We start from the raw sequence: 24708 nt of genomic DNA on the forward strand, positions 1-24708 counted from the left end.
CATCATTGTATTAGATGTGCGCATCAACCGTCGCCTCGAGTCCGCTGTTGAAGGTGATGATCATCCATTTATCCTCACGCGTAACCACACATAAGAATAATAACTTTGACCATCGGGTGCGGATACTTAAATCAGAGAAAATTATTGGTGCGGGTGAGTGGCGGGTGGATGATTTGTTTTTGGCTGCGGATTCGGGTGACGTTGGAGCTCATCCGCGCATCTCTAATTATGCATACGCACTATTTTCAAAGGTCAGCAAAACATTGCTCTCGTAAGGTGTAGAAAAAATTACTCCACTGTGTTGAGCCTTCGACCTCCATCGCGCCTATAATAAGTCATGTGTTCTCAGTTGGTGGTGTCCACCTGAGTTGACGTCACTTTTTTTAATGACGTACGACTCGCATTTACTGGGGAATATCCGATTTGTCTGCTTACATGGCACACGCAAATGCATGTATCCGATTCATATCCGATTTATTACAACATATGAATGAGGCCTGAATCCGATCTGAGAAAATCGGAATCCATGCGTTTTTTTCCTGCTTACACGTTCACCGGTCAAATCCGATCTGTGCCACATGAGAGGAAAAAATCGGAATTGGGTCACTTGAACCATGCAGTGTAAATGGGGCCTTAGTCAACAATGGCATCACATAAGGTAAGTATCTCAACATCAGAGTAAATTAACATTTAAACATACAAATAAAAGTAATCAATATTTTACAATATTGTACCTTTTACAATATTACATTGCTAATAAACATTTCTCTTTTCAGGCACGCGCACGAGACATGCACGTGAAGCAATTTGACTCCAAGTGAAAATAACTGAACTCACTCAGCACTATGCAATTGTACAATAACCTCCAAAAATACAACATAAATCTTATGGACCTAACAAATGAAATAAACTTCTGTTTTTCTCACAAAAGTAGTGTTGTGTTTCTTATTTAAACATTAAATTCAGCATATATATACATAAATGAACTCACCACATCCAGATATTCACTTTCCAGCAATACGACGATATAATTAACCCATCGATCGTCACAGGAGTAAAACGACTACAGAATCCACTCAATATCTTCCTCTTTTAACAATTCTGAAGAGATGTAAAGACTATTTTTATAGTTTTACTCAGTTATTTCTCAATTTTCTTGATGACTAAACCAGACGAATTTCTCTCAGACTTCTCCACTTTCCGGTCTCGCGCATCTGATAAGTGGGCGGATCATATCAACAGTATTCTGATTGGCTGAACCAATAACCCTAGGCAAGGCAAGGCAAGGCAAGGCAAGGCAAGGCAAGGCAAGATTATTTATATAGCACATTTCATACACAATGGCAATTCAAAGTGCTTTACATAGAAGAAATTAAAATAATAAAAAGAAATAAGAATAATTAAAACAGTTTAGAAAAATAAAATGAAATACAGTACAGTACAGTCGGACGAACAGCGGCACAGTGCTCATTCAGTAAATGCATAGCTAAACAGAAGTGTTTTGAGTCTGGATTTGAATGTGACCACTGTAGGAGCACATCTGATCTCTTCTGGAAGCTGGTTCCAGCTGCGGCTGGCATAATAGCTAAAAGCAGACTCACCATGCTTAGAGTGAACCCTTGGTATTTCTAGCTGATATGATCCTAATGATCTGAGTGATCTGTTGGGTTTATATTCAGTGAGCATATCTGCAATGTATTGAGGTCCTAGGCCATTGAATGATTTATATACCAGTAATAAGACTTTGAAATCAATCCTAAATCTAACTGGGAGCCAGTGTAAAGACCTGAGGACTGGTGTGATATGTTCATATTTTCTGGTTCTGCTCAGAATCCTGGTGGCAGCGTTCTGTATGAGCTGCAACTGTCTTATGGTCTTTTTGGGAAGGCCAGTGAGGAGTCCATTACAATAATCCACCCTGCTGGTGATGAAAGCATGCACAAGTTTCTCTAAGTCTTGTCTGGAAACAAAGCATCTAATTCTTGCAATATTTTTCAGATGATAGTATGCTGATTTAGTTATTGCTTTGACATGACTACTGAAACTAAGGTCTGACTCTAGTGTCACACCAAGATTCCTGACTTGATTTTTAGTTGTTTGACCCCTAGAGTGAAGGTATGCGTTCACCTTGAGAACTTCATCTTTGTTTCCAAACGCAATAACTTCAGTTTTGTCTTTGTTTAATTGAAGAAAGTTTTGACACATCCAACTGTTGACTTCATCAATGCATTGGCACAGGGAGTCAATGGGGCTGTAATCGTTAGGCGATAGGGCTAAGTACAGCTGTGTGTCGTCTGCATAGCTGTGGTAAGCAATTTGGTTGTTTCTCATTATTTGGCTCATTGGGAGCATATACAGGTTGAACAGGAGTGGCGCAAGAATTGAGCCTTGAGGGACTCCGCATGTCATGGATGTCCACTCAGACTTATGGTCTCCTATACTCACATAATAACCTCTCCCATCTAAGTATGACCTGAACCATTTTAGGACTATCCCAGAAAGCCCCACCCAGTTTTCCAGCCTGTCAAGAAGTATGTTATGATCGACAGTGTCAAATGCAGCACTGAGGTCGAGTAGTACCAGCACTGATAATTTGCCTGAATCAGTATTTAAGCGAATATCGTTTATTATCTTTATGAGCGCTGTCTCTGTGCTGTGATGCGGTCGGAAACCAGATTGAAAATTATCAAAGTATCCATTCGAGCTTAAGAATTTGTTCAGCTGATTGAAGATAACTTTTTCAATGATCTTGCCTATGAAAGGAAGATTTGAGATCGGTCTATAGTTGCTTAATATGGTCTTATCCAGATTGTTCTTTTTCAGGAGGGGCTTGACAACTGCAGTTTTCAGGGAGTTTGGAAAACTCCCAGAGAGAAGTGAGGCATTTACCACTTCTAGAAGATCTGCTTCTAAACTGTTTAACACACTTTTGAAAAAAGATGTGGGAAGTGTGTCAAGAGCGCATGTTGATGTTTTAAGGTGCTGTACGGTTTCTACCAAAATTTTGCCATCAATTTTTTTGAAATCAGACAAAGTTACTACTTTTTCAGGTGGTCTGATCTGTCTGACCCCAGTGCAACTCAAGGATGTGCTGATCACCTTTCTGATATTACTGATTTTGTCAGAGAAGAAAGAAGCAAATTCACTGCACTTGCTGTTTGAGAGCATTTCACTGGGAATCTGGCTTGGGGGGTTTGTCAGTCTCTCTACAGTAGCAAAAAGAGTGCGTGTGTTGTTTAAATTGCAGTTTATAATATTTGAGAAGAAAGTCTGTCTAGCTTTTCCTAGTTCCATATTGAAAGCATGAAGGCTGTCTTTGTAGATGTTATAATGGACTACAAGCTTTGTCTTCCGCCACATGCGCTCTGCTTTTCTGCATTGTCTTTTCATATTTTGCACTGCTGTTGAGTTTCTCCAAGGTGCTTTTTGTCTGCCACTCTTCTTCCTGACTTTCACAGGAGCAATATCATCAATTGCACTTTTAACTTTTGAGTTAAAAGAATCAATGAGAAAATCAACAGAGTCAGCAGATATGCTTGGTGTTAAGGATATAGCCTTCATAAATAGTACACTAGTGTTCTCATTTAAGCATCTCTTCTTGACAGACTCAGATCTAGCTTCAGTGGCAGGAGAGATCAATATATCAAAGAAAATACAGAAATGATCAGACAGTGCTACATCCTTAATAACAATCGATGAGATGTTTAGAACCTTACTGATAAGTAAATCTAGAGTGTGTCCATGATTGTGTGTGGGTCCATGTACATGCTGAGTCAGATCAAAAGTTTTTAAAACAGTTTTGATTTCTTTTGCCATATTGTTTTCTGCATTATCTATGTGAATGTTAAAATCTCCAGCAATGGCAAAACAGTCAAACTCTGAGGTAATTGTTGATAACAGTTCTGTAAATTCCTCAGCAAAGGCTGGAGAGTATTTTGGAGGCCTGTAAATAATGATGAGTAAAATGCGTGGAGCACCTTTTAATACAATACCCAGATATTCGAAAGACGTGTAGTTCCCAAATGATATTTGCTTACATTGATAGATATCTTTAAAAAGAGCAGCTAGACCCCCACCTCTTTTAACAGCTCTGCAGACACTCATAAAAGTAAAGTTAGGAGGGGATGTTTCATTGAGGATTGTTGCACTGCAGCTGTCTTCTAGCCAGGTTTCATTTAGAAGCATAAAATCCAGGTTGTTTGTGGTTATTAAGTCATTGACTAGAAGTGATTTATTTTTAAGTGAGCGGATGTTTAAAATTGCTAACTTAACAGTCTTACTTTTTTTCCCTACACCAATCTTAGTTAGACGTGCAATAGGCACCAGATTAGTTGAGTTTGCTGTACGGCTATTGAAGGCCTTAGACTTTCTATCTTGTAATAGAACAGCAATAGAGAAAGATACAGGCACACTGGGTTCCCGCTTGTTCTGTAAACATTTGAGAAAGTTACTGTTATCAAAGCGGGGACCCGACACACATCACTGAGAGCTGGTATCAGTTGTTTTTGGTTCACCTCGAGCAGATGGAGGAGGGTGTGGGCCCTGGCGTTGTGGCAGAGGCCGAAGAGCTCTCACAGAGGCAGGGGGAGGGTGAGCTGGGCCTGCAGGCTTTGGTGGTAGCGGTGCCCGACGTTTTTTGGTTGATATCTGGGGGCTTGCAGCAAAAGAGTGTGATAGTCTGGTTCCAGCATGCACCAGTTCTTCCATTTTCTGTGAGAAGCACAGAAGTGGAGTTGCTGGCGAGAGGGAAAACGTGTCTGGTGAAAGGGGCTGTTGCTCTGGTGTTATAGGAGGCTGTGATATGCTGTCCTGGCTTCCCTGGCTGTTTTCCAGGAAGTCGTCCTTGGGTGCTGAATCTTGGAGCAGTTCTGATGTGTCTGTCTGTGGTGAGCTCTGTGGGCATGGCTCTGCTGAGATTGTGTCCGTGAGCAGAGGTTGTTGTGGCTCAGTGGTGTTATCATTATCCTTGTGTGATATGTCAACATCATGTCCATTCTGAAGTGAAGTCCTGTGGTCATTCATACTGTGTCCAGGTGTGTGTGTGCCATTCTGATTGAGTGGATTGGCACACACTGCAGAAGGATGATTGAGGGAGAAGTAGATATTGTCCTTTAACACTCTTGAACCAAGTTTGTTTGGGTGATGGCCATCCCGATGAAATAGTTGTCTCTGACTCCAGAAGAGATTGAAGTTGTCAATGAAGTTTACTCCTTTTATATTGCAGGTTTTTTGCAGCCATGTATTAATCCCAAGCAACCGTGAAAACCTGTTTGTCCCTCTTGCTGGGAGTGGTCCACTGATGAATGTCTGAACTTTCAGTTTTTTAAGTGTTTCAAAAAGTTCATTGAAATCCTTCTTAAGGAGTTCTGACTGCTCTTTATGAATATCATTCTTCCCCACATGAATGATGAGTCGATTTGCAGTCTTATGTTTCATCAGAATGTTCTGAAGTTCCCTGTTTATATCAGAAGTTGTTGCTTGTGGAAGGCAGCATGTAGTTGTATCCCTGCTGCTAATGTTTCTGATTATGGAGTCCCCCACTATCAGAGTCCTGGGCTCGGCTGTGCTCTGAGCTGAGTGCCGCTGTCTGCTCGACCTTGAGCGCCAGTTAGCATCAGTGTTAGCTACTGGCTGATACAGTCTGTGTTCGATCACATTCATCACGTTTCGGGATTCCTCATTTACATTCATTAGTACTTCAAATCTGTTCTCAAGATGTATAGGTGTTGGTAGGAGACCAGTGTTTGCAATCTTTGTCAGAGCTGTATCTGGGGTAGAGGATGCTACTGCGGCAATATGTGGGGCTCGTGACAATCTGATGTCTCGAGTGTCTTTGGGTCTCGCTCCCTGTTTGTGCCATCGATTTGTAAGTCGATCGGCTTGTTTCTCTACCTGTCGAGGAGCACTAGTTTCATGGGACTCACCGGCTATATGCTGAGGGCGTCCATGACGAAGCTCTGTTGTGTGTTCCGTCTGGTTTGGTGGTCCCGTAAATAACTTTGTTTCAAGAACTGCAATCCTTTGTAAAAGTCTGTGGCAGTTAGTGCAGCAAGTAGATTCCAGAAGAGGCATTTTCTCTCTTATCCTTGTAGGCAGTTGTGTTTTCCTTCCCCGGAATGTAAGCTGGTCGGGTAGAAGAATTCTGCGTTTTTGTAGTAATCCAAACTTTGTCGTTTGAGCACTGTGCTGATTTGCTGAAGTTAAAATTAGGTGATAAAAGGAGCTAAAATTATAAAAGTATAGAAGATAAAATATAAAAGCGATAGAGCAAAGCGCGGAGCAGTAAGCAAGAGCGCCCGAACAGTAGCTGAGCAGGAAGTTCTAGCCCTAGAACTAGATATTATAACCCTAAATATAACAAATAATTTTTCCCACACAATTTATTCTACGAAAAGGGTTTGTTAACATCACCAATCTTTAATTATTTACGTTTTTGTGAACCTCATTAATTTACAAAAATATATTTTATAATACTGAATTAGTCTGGGTTACATACATATTTATTTATTTCCTCAAGAAGACTTCAATTACTCTGTTGTACAGGTTATCTGCGCGTTTCAGTTCCAACAGTGAGTTTTTGACTTTTGTGCTTTGACTTTTTTTTTTTTTTTTTTTTTATCAGACATGGGCATGGCATACATTACAGCCAGTTAATTCTGTTTTTACCCGGACAGATCGAATAGTGTTCCGTGACTCTGCGTTAAGCTGGATTTTTTCCCCGGTAGATTTAAAACTGCTGTGGGTCGAGGAGGGAGAGAAACATTAATTTGTGTGTTTAAAACTATTAAATCAACAGTGATATATTTTAGTGTATACAGTTCGCTATATATGCTGTTTGCTAGCTCTGACTACTAGTAATAGTACATGCTCTGGCCATCCAATCAAAGGATGTGAAAATGCCGACGTTACATGTACGCCTGCTAGATGGACCTGTTGCAGTCAAATCGAAATCTGATTGGCTGATTAAATCTGACTGATTATCTGATTCGTTAAAGCAACCGTTTCATTAATTTTAAGCTACAGGCGCCCGCACTATTGATTCTGAAGGCCTCAAGGCAGAATTCTTTGACCCTGGCAACACATGATGGCTGAAATATGATTGGATAAAAGCTCTAACATAAATATACACTACTGGAAGCAGCGCAACCAAGAGAAAAGCTATGGAATTAACAAGAATGTACTATAGGGAATAATTTAATGGAAACACATTAATGGAAAAAATATATTAAAGCCCAGTCAGTGATTCTGATAGAGTTTAGGCCAGCAGAGAAGGCCTTGCTGGCCCTGAACATAATCATCATACTTTACTGTACTTTTTTTTACCTCAATTGTCCTCTTGTATAAAAGTTTTTCACAGATATGCCTGGAGCATTTGGCAAATGGCTATCGCTGTCAGCCATCTTGGATTAATGATGTCATCAAGCAAAATGAATAGTTGGAATCCAAGACAGTAGCCATTGTTACAAAATATCGCTGTCAATCTACTGACACTGCCCTCAAGTTGTTTGGAGAAAATTACCATGATAAATGAACCCTAAATTGAGTTAAATTAACTGTCCACTCCACAAATGTTGTCGTCATGCATGATAGGGTTAAATAAACATTTAATTTTATCATTAGCTCTAGCTATATTCCTTATGTAACCCGGGTTACCAGTAAAGGAATAAGGATGTGAGTTAAAGGGATAGTTCACTTTGAAATTAAATTTACAAGAAGTAAAAACACTATAAATACTGTTCGTTTTCTCACACAAACCGCTCGTTTCGTGTCTTAGGCCATCAATGTGTACTTACGATGGGGAATTGTTTCATTTGGACTCTGTGCATGCTCTTTGAGGTGGTGACCATAGACCTGCATTATATGACTGACAGACAAGAACGGTTTGACCTAAAAATATCAAAATTGAAACTACTGCGGAAACAAAGAGACCTACATCTTGGATGCCCTTGAGGTAAGCTAAAACATACCAAAATTTTATTTCAAAGTGAACTATCCCTTTAAGGGTTAAACAAATGTAACCCTGGTCCCATGTAGTTAGAAGATAAAGCTGGAGTGGTTAATACAATGAGACCGGGACTGGGCTCGTTGTAGGGAAATACAACCTGTTTTGTATGTTACTTAATAAATGTATATTTGTAATACGCTTGGCTATTCTTGTAAAGACCACCACAACTGTATTTTAGTTGCAAAAAATATTCACAAGTATTTATTTACAACATGAAATAGAAGATAAATGTATCTTAGAATAAAATAAAAACAAATCACATAGGCATGAAAAGAGATAAAAAAAAAAAATATATAAAAAAACTTAAAAAGGAAAAACTTCACTTTCCCAAAAGGAAAACCTTTTCTGTGGTTATATTGAAGTTAAACAATTATTTATTCCCTCTGAGAAATGTCCAAACTCGTTGCAGGCCTGTTTGACGACACTTTGTGTGCAGTGGGGCCTAAAAACTGAAATGGCCGCTTCACTCAGAACTGAGCATAAACAAAAAAAAGCACGTGCATGTGAATGTTAGTACTCACGAATCCAGGTTAAGTCAGTACAGCAAAGGCAATGGTAATGGCGATGGTAATGGCGATGGTAATGGCAAAGGTAATGGCAAAGGAAGAAGCACAGCAGCAGGGCACGCAGAACAGCAGGGCAGAAACAGCAGGGCATTCGGTTGGAAACCCGTCTCTCTCTCTTTCTCTCTCTCACCAACGTCCGTCTCCTTAGAGCATATTATCTGAATTTAACCACATTATCAAACACTATCTCTTATTGAATTAGCGTTAGCTTTGCTTTAGCTTTAGAGATATCACAATGCTAAAACTACAACATATGAGCACATTGGCACAGAATGCTACCGCTAGCTAGCATGTCGCTAACCACGTTATACATCCAGTCTCTTAACTATAACAGTTCGATATAGCACAAAATTACAGGCATACACAATCATATTCACCTCTTGCAGGTCACACCAAAGTTTTTTTTTTTTTTTTCAGGACCACGAGTAGTCGACCTTCATAACAAAACATTAATGCTTCCCACACCACGATGCCTCCTTCAATAGCTCTCTCATCATAGCGTCTGTCCTTTTTCCTCATGCGTGCTCACTACTCCTCACACAAATCTGTCCCACTAGTCCCGCCCCTTACACAGTGATGTTACTCTGATTGGCTCAAGTACTAACACAACCAAAAGCAAAACAGGAATTAAATGATTGATATGTGACAGGTAACAGGTTAGGTTACACAGATAAACACAGCTTCTTCTTCTCTACTTTTCTCTCAGATGAAACTTAAAGACTTTTATATGAATTTAACTTTAACTGTAAATAGTCTTATTTATTAAACTCTACATATTATATTTATACTTTTAACCAGCACACCTTTTAACCAATTTTAACTAACATGAACTCTGTTTATGAACTTTTCTTCTTTTGTGTGTGTGTGTTACACTGTTAATGATCTTTTATACTCTGTAACTTATAGGAATTTTGTACAGGGCTACACCCTCCCGCTTCTGAATGTGTAGATGTCCTCATCACACCTTTTGTCCCTCTTCAACTTGAAAGGGTGATTCCTTTTATCCTCCTCCATATACCTTTGGGATGTTTTGGACTTTTTCCTTGGTTTGTTGTCTTGGTCTGGAGGGTTTAACTTGAGTTGGATGACCATGCCATGGTGCATGATGGTAACTGGTTCAAAAGATGGATGACCAGGTTTCTCATAAGTAAATCTCATAGGTGGCTTTGGTTTTCTCAGGGATGTCCGGACTGTAGAAGACCTTTCACTTTTTGCACTTTCAACAGCTATATTACGTCTGTTTTTTTGTAAGGGAGGTGAGCTTGCTCCCTCTTCTGAATCTTGAGAATCTTCTTCCACAGATTCAGTATTTGTCTCTTGAATATCGGAGTGTGACAGAGGAGGTGCAGCACCTTCAAGCGGTTCCTCATTCTCTGTTTCTGTAAGTTGTTGAGTTTCTGTAACTTCACAGCTTTCCTCCTCAGCTTTTCCATCCTCCTCAGAGTTTTCACTCTCATCATTCTCCACAGAGTGATTTATGTTTATCCATCTCCGGACCTCATCCATATCAAAATCTGGAGGTTTGTGGACAGTTTCAAACTCTGAACCTGATGACTCTGTGTCACTTTCTTCAGACTTGGTTGGTTGACGTTTCTGAGTACGTTGAGTTCTTGTTACAGGTCTCCGAACAGAGCTTGCATCATCTGATGGGTTAAACATCCTGACCATGTAACCGATGGGCAACAGATGATCTCGATGGAGAGTTTTCAGCACACCTGAACCATGCTCTGGTTTGACCTTATAAACAGGCAGGTGAGGCAACTTCTCCACAACAACATATGGTATTGATTTCCATCGATCTTGGAGTTTATGTTTGCCTTTTAGACCCACATTCTGTATGAAAATTCTGTCTCCTTTCTCCAAAGGTAGGTCTCTCACACGTTGGTCATATCGGGCTTTATTTTTCAGGTGATTCTTTGTAGCATCGTCAGATGCCAACTAATAAGCTTTTTGCAACTCTTTCCTCATCCTGGCAACGTACTGTTGGTAGGAGGTTTCACTTTCACCATTTGGTGAGATTCCAAAACAGATGTCAATGGGTAACCTTGCTTCCCTTCCGAACATGAGATGATAAGGGGAGTATCCCGTGGAATCATTTTTTGTGCAATTGTATGCATGTACCAGGTAGGTGATATGTTGACTCCAATGTTGTTTCTGTACAGCATCCAGGGTACCAAGCATGGCTAAAAGTGTTCGATTGAAACGTTCTGGTTGGGCATCCCCTTGAGGGTGGTAGGGAGATGTTCTTGACTTCCGAACCCCAAGCATGGACAAGAGTTCTTTTATCAGGCGACTTTCAAAATCTCGGCCCTGATCCGAGTGTATCCTTGCAGGTAGGCCATAGTGCACAAAATACTTGTCCCACAATACTCTTGCAACTGTGATAGCCTTTTGATCTTTTGTAGCAAATGCTTGTGCGTAACGTGTATAATGGTCTGTCACTACCAACACATTAGCAACACCTTTAGAGTCAGGCTCTATTTGCAAAAAATCAATACAAACTAAATCCAAGGGGCCATTACTTGTTATTTGGTTTAAGGGCGAGGCATGCTGAGGGAGTGTCTTTCTGGAGATACATCTACCACAGGTTCGAATGTACTGCTCGACCTCAGCTGTCATTCGCGGCCAATAAAATCTGTCCTTGATCAGTTCGGTGGTGCGTTCGACTCCCAAGTGTCCACACTCATCATGTAGAGACCTTAACACCATTGGGCGGTATCTTGTGGGCAAGACAAGTTGTTTGATCTGTTTTCCGCACATCTTTTCTTTTACTCTGTAGAGTAATCCATCTCTTAACTCCAACTTGCGGCTTTCACGAAGGAGCAGCACAGTTTCAGGTGAGTCGTTCTCTGAGCGTTTCAGGCCTTTATTCTTCTCCAGTGTTTTCTTTAATGGTCCAATTGTTGGGTCCATATCTTGTGATGCTTGAATGTCTTTTGAGCTCAATTGGTCAAGTGTATTCATGCTAAGGTTCACTGGAAACACATAAGCTTCAGGGACTGCGGTGGCAGGAGCTCCCAACTGATCAACTAATCTGTCTGGCACATCAGCCTCTTCACTGACACAGGCTCTTTTGCAGAGGGCTTTGATGCCAGCAGGTGGGACACTAGTCCACTCTTTTGTCTCCTCTGAAGAGTACTGTCTGGACAACAAGTCAGCATCAATATTGTGTCTCCCAGGTCGATACTGGATGGTGAAATCGTAGGTGGCGAGGGCGGCGAGCCAACGATGTCCGACTGCACTGAGTTTGGCGGAGGTCAACACATATTTTAATGGGTTATTGTCAGTTCTTACTATAAACTTTGCTCCATACAAGTAATTGTGAAACTTGTCCACGACAGCCCATTTTAATGCCAGAAATTCCAATTGATGGACTGGATAGTTGTGTTCTGAGTCTTTAAGCTTACGACTGGCAAAAGCTACTGGCCTGAGGCCCTCAGGATATTCCTGGTTCAGGACAGCGCCTAAACCATTCATACTGGCGTCCACATGTAAGATGTACGGTTTTGTCAGCAAAAGCTAGCACTGGGGCATTGATCAAACAGTCACGAATACGGTCAAAAGCGTCCTGGCAGGTCTTAGTCCATCGCTCTCCAAACGGCTCTGATGGCTTGAAATAGACTTTGCTTGGGTCAACACTTTTTTTAGTCTTGGGGTCTTGCCAAGTGGGGGCGTAACCCTTGGTGAGCTCGGAGAGGGGACGGACAATGGCAGAGTAGTTTGCAATGAACCTCCGATAATAACTACAAAATCCGAGGAAGGACTTCAGCGGTTTCAGGTGAGTGGGCTCTTTCCAATGCTTTACTACCTCCACTTTGTCTGGATCCGTAGCTATTCCGTTAGCAGAAACAATGTGACCCACATACTTGACCTCGGCCTGACAGAATTGGCATTTGTCAATAGAAACCTTCAATCCGACCTCCTCTAGTCTGTCCAACACTTTGAGAAGACGTTGCTCGTGCTCCTCAAGTGTCTTGCCGAAAATGATGATATCATCCAAGTACACGAGAGCTTCCAGAAGATGCATATCGCCTACAGCCTTTTCCATTAAGCGCTGAAATGTTGCTGGCGCTCCTGTGATTCCTTGGGGCATGCGCTCAAATTGATAGAAACCGAGAGGGCAAATGAACGCTGTCTTCTCTTTGTCCTCTGGAGCCATCTCTATCTGGTAGTAACCGCTGTGCAAATCCAGAACTGAAAACCATTGGCTGCCTGATAGAGAATCCAAGGCGTCGTCAATGCGTGGCATTGTGTACTGGTCTGGTGTGGTGCGGTTGTTCAGTGTTCTGTAATCAATACAGATTCTTATCTTCCCATTCTTTTTGCGGACTACAACGATTGGTGAGGCGTACGGGCTACGGGACTCAGTGATAATGCCAGTGGCCAGTAGTTGTTGTATGTGTCGCCGCACGTCGTCTATGTCTGCAGGGGCTAGTTTCCTTGACCTCTCCCTGAAGGGTCTGGGGTCATGCAGGCGTATGTGGTGTTCAACACCCTTGGCGCGACCAACATCCCACTCATGCAATGAGAAAACATTCCGCCAGGGGTTTGTTGCTGGTTTCTTGGCTCAGGGCAGATTAAAGCAAGCACTTCTACTCGTCCCAATACACCAGTGATCTCTTCAGTGAACTCCATCTCAACCACAACATATCCTTTGTAAGGAAACTCAGTGTCTGAAAGGCCCCAGAGTCCAAGACCAGAGAGGGGTTTTATCTGGACATCAGGTAAGTGTTTGTTATACCAGCTTTCAAAAATAATAGTCACATTAGACCCACTGTCGATGAGAGCATCGCAGACCACATCATTAACTTTGATGGTGTGAATAAATGATGGACCTACGAGCCCTTCAGGTAAGTCAGTGTTAGGTTCTGGGACTTCAACCTTATTGGTTCTAGCTACATCTTCAGCTGCAGGATTTGGGTTCTCTTGGTTTGGTAAAGGGGAAACTCGCACCAAGCGTATGAGCTTTCTAATAACTTTCTGGAGATTCTCAGGAGCAGTACATCTGGTGGCTATGTGGCCATTTTCCCCACACCGATAACAGAAAAACTCATCCTTGTCTTGTCGGGGAGGAAAAACTTTGGAATGAGCGGGCTTGTGAACTGGAGCTGCTTTGTATCGGTGAGGCTGGGGTGTGTGTTCTCGTGGGGGGTCTGATGTGTATTTCACTGCCATTACACTCATTTTATTTTCTAGGGCTTTCACTTGTTTCCTTAGCGATTGCAATTCACTCTGTGACTAATTTTTCTGTTTTTGTTTCTCTTTCAGACCTGTAAAGGATTCATCAGAGGTTGGCTGAGGTTGTAGGTTGCTTCTCTGCTCTAGCTGCGCTCTCAATTCTCGAATCTGAGCTTGCAGTTCACTCCTAGAGACTGATTCAGGTTCTTTCTCCTTTTCAGCTTGGACAGTGCGTACACGCTGAGGTGTGTACGCACGGCTTTGTCTGGCTGACTGGCGAACCTCCTCTTCCATCACTTCTCTTAACAGGTTCAAGAATGTAGGGGGATTACTACTCCGCTCCCTAATTTTCAACTGAAGCAACATGAGTTCAGAGGTAGACCCTCTAAGAAGCTGCTCTAAACGAGCGCTATTGGCAGCGCTAACAGTTAAACCACCTCCCTGTACTACTTTGACAAGGGATTTTTCTACTCTTCGTAGGAACTCAGACAGACGCTCACCAGGCTGTTGGTGGAGGGCTCTAAACGACAAGTATAGTTCTTCTGGGGACTCTACTGTACCAAAAATGCTCTCTATAGAATCAGAATCAGAATCAGAATCAGAATCAGAAAGAGCTTTATTGCCAAGTATGCTTGCGCATACGAGGAATTTGTCTTGGTGACAGTAGCTTCCAGTACACATACAATACAAAGTGACAAGACAAGTGACAAGTAACAGGTATAAATAAAAAATAAAATAAAAAAATAGAAAAAATAAAATAAAAAGATTATAAATTATAAATATATATAAAGTTATAAGGTGCTATAATGAAATGTCTGAGGGAAGTATTGCACATGTTTGTTCCACAGTAGGGGAACATTTAAGTGTTCATGAGGTAGATGGCCTGGGGAAAGAAACTTTTCCTGTGTCTGGTTGTTTTTGTGCTCGGTGCTCTGTAGCGTCGACCAGACGGTAACAGTTCAAACAGAAAGTGTGCTGGGTGTGACGGGTCCAGAGTGATTTTGCGAGCCCTTTTACTCACTCTGGATGAGTGCAGTACTTTGAGTGTGGGAAGGGTAGTGCCAGTGATTCGCTCAGCAGTCCGAACTATCCGCTGTAGTCTACGGAGGTCGGTTTTGGTAGCAGAGCCGAACCAGACGGTGATGGAAGTGCAGAGGATGGACTGGATGACAGCTGAGTAGAACTGTACGAGCAGCTCCTGTGGCAGGTTGAATTTCCTCAGCTGACGCAGGAAGTACAGTCTCTGTTGGGCTTTCTTCACAATAGAGTCTATGTGAGTGTCCCACTTCAGATCCTGAGAGATGGTGGTGCCCAGGAACCTGAATGACTCTACTGCAGTCACAGTGCTGTCCATGATGGTGAGTGAAGGGAGTGCAGGGGGGTTTCTCCTGAAGTCCACGATCATCTCCACTGTTTTGAGCGTGTTCAGCTCCAGGTTGTTATAACTGCACCAAAGAGCCAGCTGCTCCACCTCCTGTCTGTACGCAGACTCGTCACCGTTCCGGATGAGTCCGATAACAGTAGTGTCGTCTGCAAACTTCAGGAGCTTGACAGAGGTGTCTTTAGAGGTGCAGTCATTTGTGTACAGGGAGAAGAGCAGTGGTGAGAGAACACATCCCTGTGGAGCACCGGTGCTGATGGTGCGGCTGTCGGACGTGATTTTGCCCATTCTGACTAGCTGTTGTCTGTCTGTCAGAAAGCTGGTGATCCATTGACAGATGGAGCTAGGGACAGAGAGCTGGGTCAGTTTGGTCTGGAGCAGTGATGGGACGATGGTGTTGAAGGCAGAACTAAAGTCCACGAACAGAATCCTTGCATAGGTCCCTGGTTTGTCCAGATGTTGTAGGGTGTAATGCAGTCCCATATTGACCACATCATCCACAGACCGGTTTGCTCTGTAGGCAAACTGCAGGGGGTCCAGCAAGGGTCCAGTGATGTCCTTCAGATATGCTAACACCAGTCTTTCGAGTGACTTCATGGCCACAGATGTTAAGGCAACAGGTCTGTAGTCATTGAGTCCTGTGATCTTTGGTTTCTTCGGGATTGGGATGATGGTGGAGCGTTTAAAGCAGAAAGGGACTTTGCACTGCTCCAGTGATCTGTTGAAGATCAGTGAGAAGATAGAGGCCAGCTGGTCAGCGCAGGTTTTCAGACAGGCTGGTGAAACACCGTCTGGGCCTGGTGCTTTCCTTCTCTTCTGTTTCCTGAAGATCTGACGCACATTATCCTCACTGATCTGAAGTGCAGGGAGGGAGGGGAGGGGGATGGCTGGAGGTGTTGATGGCTGTGTAGAGAGATGGTCAGGGCGGGTGTGGGGTGTCTGATCGGGGGTCTCAAATCTACAGTAAAAGACATTCAGCTCGTTCGCAAGATGCTTGTTGCTGTCGATGCTGGGGGATGGTGTCTTGTAGTTGGTAATGTCTTTCAGGCCTTTCCACACTGATGCAGGGTCGTTGGAGGAAAACTGGTTTTCCAGCTTTTTGGCATAGCTCTTCTTAGCCACTTCAATCTCCTTTGTCAATGTGTTCCTGGCCTGATTATACAAGATCCTATCCCCACTCCTGTAGGCATCTTCTTTGACCTGACGAAGCTGTCTGAGTTTTGGTGTGAACCATGGTTTATCATTGTTGAATGATAAGTAAGTCCTGGTAGGGATGCATAAATCCTCACAGAAACTGATGTATGATGTTACAGTCTCTGTGAGCTCGTCCAGATCGCTGGCAGCAGCTTCAAAAACACTCCAGTCAGTGCATTCAAAACAGGCTTGTAAGACCTGCTCTGTGTCGTTGGTCCATCTCTTTACAGTCCTTATTACTGGCTTAGCAGTTTTAAGTTTTTGCCTGTAAGTTGGTAGAAGATGAACCAGGCAGTGATCGGAAAGTCCTAGAGCTGCTCTGGCGACGGAGCGATATGCATCCTTTGTTGTGGTGTAGCAATGGTCCAAAATATTATTGTCTCTGGTGGGGCATGTAATGTGCTGTTTGAATTTAGGCAGCTCACGTGTGAGTTTTGCCTGATTAAAGTCTCCGAGAATGATAAGAACAGAGTCCGGGTGTTGTTGTTCTGTTTCTGTGATCAGATCAGCCAGCTGTTGCAGCGCCGTACTCACGTGTGCTTGCGGTGGAATGTAAACACTGATGAGAACGAGCGAGGAAAACTCCCGCGGCGAGTAGAACGGCTTACAGTTAAGGAAAAGCACTTCCACATCAGGACAGCACATCTTCCTTAACACAGTTACATCAGTACACCACCTTCTGTTGATGTAAAAGCATGTCCCACCACCGCGCGTTTTACCCGTTGACTCCATATCGCGATCTGCTCTGAACAGCTGAAAGTCCGGTAGATGTAACGCGCTGTCCGGAATGGCTTCGTTCAGCCAGGTTTCCGTGAAACAAAGAGCAGCAGAGTTGGTAAAGTCCTTGTTTTTGCGCTAAATGCTCTATAGCCTTTATGTACTCACGTGGGCTAGCATCAGGTTGAGTCAGGCGCACAGCTTTAATGATTTCAAAGGCGGGCCCTTTGAGACTTTCCAGTATCCGACGCCGTTTTTCTTTGTCGGAGCACTCACCTTCCTCTACTAAGAGTGTTGCTTGTTCCAACCAGTTATCTAAGGTCTCTTCTCCAGTTGGGGTGGGACTGACCCCGGAGAATGTCCGCAGATGTATGGGTGACTGTCATGTTGTTTGTTTGTTCTGCTCATGACATCACCGACCGCACGGATGATGTCTTCAGGGTTGCTGTTACCCTCTTTGGTGGGGGAACATAGACCTTGTATGTCCTCTAAGGTTCTCCCTTCACTCTGCAAAAAGGTAAGTAGCTTCTCTTCAAAGTTATCAAGCTGAGGCTCTGTGTAATAGACAGTTTTCCAACCACTTCCTTCACTTATAGGCATTATCTCAGGTGGGATTTTAGAGGGGTCAATCTCTTCACGACACTCACATAGCACCATTACTGATTGTTGTTGAGGGTGAAACATTTTGCCTCTCACTCTAACTTTTCCCAATGCTTTGATGGTCCCTGCTGTTTCTTCAATATCTTCTCTTGAAACACCTTCTGGCACTCCGTGTAAAAGGAGGGCATGCTTTAAATCTAATGATTCTCCTTTGCACCAGTTAATTAGCTCTCGTTGTGATGAACTACTTGTTTGGCTTGCCATGCTGTACTTTACTTAAATTGCTTTTAGTTACTGGTAGCACGTTATGTTTATACAAATGCTCTATACTACTGCTCTAAAGTTGTGGGGTCTAGTGGCTTGTACTCTATGTTTATAAATTCCCGTTTATGTTAAATAATCCCAGCGGTGCCTCCATTTTATGTAACCCAGGTCCCATGTAGTTAGAAGATAAAGCTGGAGTGGTTAATACAATGAGACCGGGACTGGGCTCGTTGTAGGGAAATACAACCTGTTTTGTATGTTACTTAATAAATGAAGAGTTCAGATGCAAAAGCCTCTAAATGCCATCTGAAATGTTCTTATAGAATGATCATTTTTATCAAGCTTGTATATTTAAATTCAATCATTTCACTCAAATGGCAATGAAGATTACCTATTAATTGTCATTTAAGAGAAATTACTTAACTTAAATATACAAGCTTGATAAAAATTATAATTCTATAAGAAAATTTCAGATGGCATTTAGAGGCTTTTGCATCTGAACTCTTCAAATGTATATTTGTAATACGCTTGGCTATTCTTGTAAAGACCACCACAACTGTATTTTAGTTGCAAAAAATATTCACAAGTATTTATTTACAACATGAAATAGAAGATAAATGTATCTTAGAATAAAATAAAAACAAATCACATAGGCATGAAAAGAGATTAAAAAAATAAAAAAATAAAAAAACTTAAAAAGGAAAAACTTCACTTTCCCAAAAGGAAAACCTTTTCTGTGGTTATATTGAAGTTAAACAATTATTTATTCCCTCTGAGAAATGTCCAAACTATTTGCAGGCCTGTTTGACGACACTTTGTGTGCGGTGGGGCCTAAAAACTGAAATGGCCGCTTCACTCAGAACTGAGCATAAACAAAAAAAAGCACGTGCATGTGAATGTTAGTACTCACGAATCCAGGTTAAGTCAGTACAGCAAAGGCAATGGTAATGGCGATGGTAATGGCGATGGTAATGGCAAAGGTAATGGCAAAGGAAGAAGCACAGCAGCAGGGCACGCAGAACAGCAGGGCAGAAACAGCAGGGCATTCGGTTGGAAACCCGTCTCTCTCTCTTTCTCTCTCTCACCAACGTCCGTCTCCTTAGAGCATATTATCTGAATTTAACCACATTATCAAACACTATCTCTTATTGAATTAGCGTTAGCTTTGCTTTAGCTTTAGAGATATCACAATGCTAAAACTACAAAATATGAGCACATTGGCACAGAATGCTACCGCTAGCTAGCATGTCGCTAACCACGTTATACATCCAGTCTCTTAACTATAACAGTTCGATATAGCACAAAATTACAGGCATACACAATCATATTCACCTCTTGCAGGTCACACCAAAGTTTTTTTTTTTTTTTTGTCAGGACCACGAGTAGTCGACCTTCATAACAAAACATTAATGCTTCCCACACCACAATGCCTCCTTCATTAGCTCTCTCATCATAGCGTCTGTCCTTAGCTGTGTCCCAATGTTGAAGGCTGCATCCTTCGAAGGACTCAGACTTCAAGGATGCAGCCTATGCGTCCTCTGAAGGACGCTCCATGTAGCCTTCCTTGGATTTCCTAATTGCGCAGCCAGGTGTTCCCGATCACCGCTCCTGGCGCCAAGCAACAGTGCGAGAGGACAGCTACTATCCTGATCATTCATTTTGATACAGTAAACAGCTATGGAGCCAGAATTGGCTATTGTCATTCATTTTTATGTTTTATATTTTACTTGAGGACATGGTGAGGATGTTTTAGCCCCGGCGCTGCCAGGTCATGTATTTTCGGTTTAGCCCTGTTTGAATACAAAACCCAATTGAATATAAAAAGTCCAGTATTTCTCGCGCTCGTCATCGGCAGCTGTCACAGTTGCCAGGCGACAAGAACAATCCTTCGTAGGCTAGACCGGTCCGAGCGCGTCAGATGCGCCCTTTGATATGGGACGCTGCTGTAGTGAGCAACAATTTGTTAATATTGTGACTAATTTTGTTACTTTAATTTTCGGAACTGCATATTTCGTTAAGTATTCACTTACAAATGTGAAGTAACCTACTGAAGTACTTTTTTCCTCACATCACAATATGATTACATTAAACTACACAAAAGTAGCTATAATGTAACAACCAGATATTACTGTATATTGAAAATATACAGAAGTAAAATGCAACATATACGCAGTAATGCAGTAGTAGCCTAATATAAATGCAGTAGTTATTAAAAGTACTTTTTTCAGAAAGCCGTCGATTGAATCAGCCCTGCAAACCTGTTGGTAGACAACTTAGTGGATAGTGGAAATATGCACTCAAACGCTCTGGAGACAATCCCAGATGATGTCCCACCAGCAGGAGGCCTTAGGGGCAGCCCATCCCGGTCCAGCAGCTCAGCTCAATAGAGTCTACATCATTTTTTTTCTTATTTTATGTATTGTAAAATTAAATGTTTATGTTGATTTTGATATGTTTAACGTATTTTGTAAATAGTTGGAAAAAGTGCTTTAATGTAGCCTATAGAACAAATGATTTTCATTTACCAATTTTATTTGAAAAAATAAAAAGGTATAGAATTTGTTTCATGCAGAAAGTATTACTGTCATTACAAAAATAAACAATGTCCAGAACAATTCATTCTCTTTTATTTACACAATTAAAGTAGCATAAAAATAAATGTACATAATTTTTCTTTTAAAAAATAAAAGTGAAAAAAGTTAAACAAGAATATGTAGAACATTTTTCAATCATTCTCTCAAGAAGAGAAAACAGCCTGTCCATCCTCTCCCTTCTTTCCTGTGCACTCCTCGCCTCTGCCTCCCTCTGTAGTTGCATTTCTTCTCTCATCAAGTTCAAAAACCCGTCCTGTCTCGCCGCCTTCGTGCTGGTGCTCCTGCTGGTGCTACTGGTGGTGCTGGTGCTGCTGCCCCTGGCTCCTCCTCACCGTGGGCACCCACTACTGAACTCGGCCCTGGTGTGTCCTCAGGGATTGAGGCGATGAGGACAGGGGGGTTGGTGCATTGCCTCTGTCCCAAAACCTCATCCATGAGGACAAATCAGGGCCAAGTTTCAGCAGTGGGTTTCCCACTCACACTCTCACCTGTCCCAGGACACTTGCAATCCTAAAGGCAGAGCAAATGAACCATGGCTTGTTAACAACAACAGGACAATACATTTCAGCAAAGATGTGTGTATTACTTTTCTTATATATATATATATAAACCCATTTTTTCCTGAATTGTTCTAAAAAAGCAGAAAAGGGTACTTAACACAGAGGAGCAATCTTAAGTGCATTGTTAACACTGCAAAATATGACACATCAAGACATGCATACAAAATACTTAAGAAATCATATTTCTGTATACTAAAATTTGGTTAAAACCAAATAGCATGACAGCACTACAAAAACACATAAAAGTGAAACCCCATTGCCTTATCTACTGCTTTTCTTATTGTTTTGGGCTTTATTGGGTGAGTGATATTTCTTATAATACACAAGTGCAAATATTACAAATAGGTCGTTAAACTAATAACGTTATTACCACAAGTTTTGCCTAAAACTACATGATAAATGTAGCCACGCAATGGTGACGAAGGAGTTAAGAAGAAGTTTATAAGAAATTTAACTCTGGTTTCGCTAGCTATTTGAGTAAATTAAAACATAATACTTACATTTAAATGTGAATTTGCTGTCCACCACCGATCTCTAGTCTCGGCCGCCTTTAAAAATAAGTAAATAAATGCTGTCGTCAACGGCGCGCAATGACTTATGGGGTAGAATAGGCCGCTAAGTGTCCATTTATGTATCCTTCTTTTCACGGGGAAACGAAGGGTGCATTTGGCGTCGCTTTTGAATCAGGGAAGCCTTCGTCGCGGCGCGATGACGCAACCGGCCTTCAAATACGGACTTCGGAGGATGCAGAACTGAATTGGGACAGCCTTCATCGAGCCGCGTGACGCAATCGGCCTTCAAATGCGACCTTCCAAGGATGCAGCCTTTGAATTGGGACGTCCTTCGTCGCGCCGCGGTGACGCAATCGGCCTTCAAATACGGCCATCCGGCCTTCAAATACGGCCTTCGGAGGATGCAGCCTTCACTTTGGGACACAGCTCTTTTTCCTCATGCGTGCTCACTACTCCTCACACAAACCTGTCCCACTAGTCCCGCCCCTTACACAGTGATGTTACTCTGATTGGCTCAAGTACTAACACAACCAAAAGCAAAACAGGAATTAAATGATTGATATGTGACAGGTAACAGGTTAGGTTACACAGATAAACACAGCTTCTTCTTCTCTACTTTTCTCTCAGATGAAACTTAAAGACTTTTATATGAATTTAACTTTAACTGTAAATAGTCTTATTTATTAAACTCTACATATTATATTTATACTTTTAACCAGCACACCTTTTAACCAATTTTAACTAACATGAACTCTATTTATGAACTTTTCTTCTTTTGTGTGTGTGTGTTACACTGTTAATGATCTTTTATACTCTGTAACTTATAGGAATTTTGTACAGGGCTGCACAAATAAATAAATAAAAGCTGAGAAGAGGAAAGAAATATAAGTATTTTAGAAGGACAGGGGAATCACCCAATCACTGATTGTGCTGCAGTGACAGACACTTCAATGAGCCAATAGCAGCAGCGCATTCAGGGCGCGCGGGCGCCTCTGTCAGTGTGAGGCTGAGCAGCAGACGAGAGAGAGCGAGTCAGAGAACGCAGCGATCTCCAGGAACTCCCCGCATTAAGTAATAGATTTAGAGCGAAAAGAGGCCGAATATAATGAAAGGTTTGGATATTTAAGTGAATACGATAACTTTGAGAAGTTGTCGTCGGAGTGAGAAGAGGACGAGGCAAATATTAAGAAATAGAGGCTGATGCAGACCCACGCAACAACATAAAAGCCCTGCGTATGAACGCAGCTTGAAAATGAAATTGCTTGAATATACACAATTTTCTTGCCTTGGTGAGTCCTACTTAAAATATCAACTTGATAATATAAGCAAACTGCAGCGAACTGATATGGGTTTGATATTAGTGTGTGCGTGCACAGCGGGAAAGCCAGTGCTAATTTGCACGTGGGCTAAAGCTAGTCAAATGTGAAAATGCTAACGAGTTAATAAAGTATGACAAAGTTTGATATTTAAGTGTCAACGTGTTTAATAAGTTGAAATGTTGAGTTAATGTGTGCTTTAAAGTACATACAAATGATTTGTTCATGAGTGTATTGAGTATTGATTGTGTGTTTCTACAAGGCTGGGTTTTTTGAGAGATTGTGATCATCTTCAAAAGTTTTCCTGTTCTATACCCAGGGACGGATTATGGCGATGATGTGCCCTGGGCACGGATGTCTCAAAGGCCCCCTTCACCAATTTTTTGGACAACAGTGTTGCACCTGTATGCACAGGCGCCGCAATAGGGCAGGCAAGCCAGGCATTTCATGGGGGGCCCCGAGGGCTGATCATTTAAACAATCATAAATGTTATAAAGACGCAGAAACATCTCTGCATCCCCCTTAGTGGGGCCCCTCTCTCGTTACGCTCGTTATGCTTTTACCTTTTTCAAACTGGTGCAGCACTTACTCGCGGTTGCTAGAAAATGCATGATTTGTTAAACATGAAAAGGACTTATCCGTCTGGCATGGCAGCTCGCTCTAACTTTAACCTAGATAAATGCATATCCAAAGTGTTTGTGCGGAGTGTGCAGCGCGCACTGCATGGCAGGCGTCGGCGCGAACACTTGCAGTTTCCTATCAACAGTGGAAACAACTTGAAATACTCAATCTTTCCTGGTCATATACAGAAAAGAATAATGCATCAGTCGCAAGTAGCTACTTTTATTTTCGTAAACTCATAATAACAAGAAAACGTTGTGCTTTTGTAAAATAAAATAAAAAAACAGGGCGCGCTTTCATGGTCTCCGTGGCGTGAACTGGAGCGCGTCTCAAAAATGAACTGAAACACAGTGTATAGCCTCACAGACATGATGAATATTTCTATATAAAGCTTGAAATGTCCACTTTTAAATGAAAAAATTTGAATCGAAAGCAAATACCGGCTGATTAGGCTGATATGATATGAAAGGTGCATTTCTCTCTAAAGGCGCATCCATTTTACAGCGGAGATATAGATATGTTTGCAGCCGACACTGATTTAAAAATATATATTTTTACACAATAAAAATGGCTATTTAAAAAAAAAAAAAAAAAAAAATGTAGACATATTATCATTAGCCTGCTTTTGCCGGTGCTTTGCGGCAAGATTTATGCATGAAATTAATATTAACGTGAGATTAGTCGACTAGAAAAATGTTTAGTCAATGGCAATTCTAATCAATGCATTTAGGCTAGTTGACATTTATTTAATTAGTAATTCTAGTATCCAGGTCTTTACGTTAAATTAGTTGAGTTAACAATTAGTTAATGAACTAAAATAATAAAACAAAGATTAAATGAAGATGCTATATAGCATTGCTTGTTCCACCACAAAAGACACTTTTTAAGGAGACAATCCGTTACACATTTAAAGATTTACTGTATCTTGATGATTGTTGTATTGTATTTTATCTTCTGTTATAAAGATGAAGATTGACATTTCGTTAAAAAAATAAGCCCATAGGTTTTAAACTCATTTTTGTTTTGGTTTTTGAGTAACCGTCTTCTACGCGTGACTTTTATATTACGCAATGCTTTTCACTCGCCTCTAGATGTCCCTCTCAACAGCGCGGCAATACATTAAAATTATTTATTAGATTTATTTACAAGTTAATACTTTGCAACTTCAAAAAAAAAAAAAAAAAAAAATCATTGTAGCAG

At 41.6% G+C, this 24708-nt stretch overlaps 1 protein-coding gene and 1 long non-coding RNA gene across 2 annotated transcripts in view; both read right to left on the reverse strand.

The window, feature by feature from the left end:
• Positions 1-24708, reverse strand: part of LOC309474950 (uncharacterized protein) — a gene marked incomplete at both ends in the record, with an annotated part of 78580 nt that overhangs the window by 10825 nt on the left and 43047 nt on the right. The window lies entirely within an intron of this gene.
• LOC309475131 lies at positions 20511-22005 on the reverse strand. The gene is made up of 2 exons (XR_014197523.1): positions 21560-22005; positions 20511-21009 (listed from the first exon to the last, which is right to left on the reverse strand). It is a non-coding gene; the product is annotated as an uncharacterized lncRNA (long non-coding RNA).

This window comes from Leuciscus leuciscus, assembly GCF_965113295.1.
Source record: "Leuciscus leuciscus genome assembly, chromosome: 15".
Classification (NCBI taxonomy): domain Eukaryota; kingdom Metazoa; phylum Chordata; class Actinopteri; order Cypriniformes; family Leuciscidae; genus Leuciscus; species Leuciscus leuciscus.